The sequence below is a fragment of the Halyomorpha halys genome, unplaced genomic scaffold (assembly GCF_000696795.3).
Source record: "Halyomorpha halys isolate HHAL.00 unplaced genomic scaffold, Hhal_1.1 Scaffold161.1, whole genome shotgun sequence".
Taxonomy (NCBI): Eukaryota; Metazoa; Arthropoda; class Insecta; order Hemiptera; family Pentatomidae; genus Halyomorpha; species Halyomorpha halys.
Window position 1 is genome coordinate 851,292 of NW_027105190.1, and position 1,275 is coordinate 852,566.

The 1,275-nt window shown below is 25.8% G+C and overlaps 1 protein-coding gene across 1 annotated transcript in view; it reads left to right on the top strand.

Moving 5' to 3' along the window:
- The window catches only part of LOC106678791 (titin), a gene marked incomplete in the record, with an annotated part of 234,754 nt that overhangs the window by 131,660 nt on the left and 101,819 nt on the right, over nt 1-1,275 (top strand).

The following is a 1,275-nucleotide window of genomic DNA, read 5'->3' on the forward strand; positions in this document are numbered from 1 at the left end:
ATAAAGTTGTATTATTGGCTGATTCTCAAGAGCCATGAATATATATATTGTAATATTCAAAAATTATTTAAAGTAAATAAAAAGGAAAATTAATAGTTTTAACTTAATTCTCATATCTTAAGCATATCTTAGGTTCAAATGAAAAGCTTTAGTATTAAACAGATAGTAGGGTTTCTAGGCAATTAGAACAGACAGCTTAATTAACATCTACTTTTACAAATATACTTAAAATTCTATGTTGTTCAACTCTAACCAATTTATACAATCTTCTTTTGATGATAGAAGGTTTTCTTTGTCTTCTTTCTCAACAAACTAACACTTGCTATAAAAAATCTTTCAGCAAACAAACACTGACTGTTAACAAAGTATTTGTCCTCTAAAAGTTTTCACTCATCTCATTAAATGGCGATCTAACTTGAGCTAGACAAAAGATGATGAGGACATCCTGCATCCAGAAAACATCAATCCCCGCCCGCACCTAAGCAACGAATGAATCCAAAAACCTGGCTCTCTTCCTTCCTCGTCTGTAGGTGTTTGTTCTCAATGTCATTGTAGCACTACGGTTTTGAGTTTTTTCTTATGATTTCCTCTATGAATAATTTTCTTTAATACTTATTCTTAACTTCTATTTTTTCTTAAATGTATTGTAATTTCAATTATGTTGGGAAGTTAAAATAAAGTTTTTAAAATATTTGAATCTGCTCAACATGGCCGCGATTCAACGAACTTTTGGCAAGACAAACGCCACCATCTTCTTTGTTTTGAATAACGATCTTTAAACTCTCTGTTTGACTGAACAAAATGGTTAGCTTTCTTTTTGGTTTAACAAAGCAAATGAACAATATTGAAACAATACATAAAATAAAAACCCTTTATACATAAACTATGAAAATTCTTTATTTAATCAAAAATAGGATATTAAAATAAATATTTCAATAGTCATTATTACTGTCTGATGATTTTAAAATATTAATTTCATTAAATAAAATAAGAAGAAAGCTATTTACACTAAACATTATGTCAACCACATTTAAATTAAGGTTATCCTTTAAAGTTTAAGTTAATTGGTGATAAAATAGTCTAATAGAAAAGATATATAATAATGAAATAGATAATTTAATGTAAAACAAATATTTTTTAATTTAATCATGAATTATGTCTTTTATCTTTATATTATTTTAAAATTTCATTTTTTTTAAATATTTTAATATTAAGCATATCCCAAGCATATTAAGCATATTTAATATTAAGTACATCCCAAATATGTTTTAATAT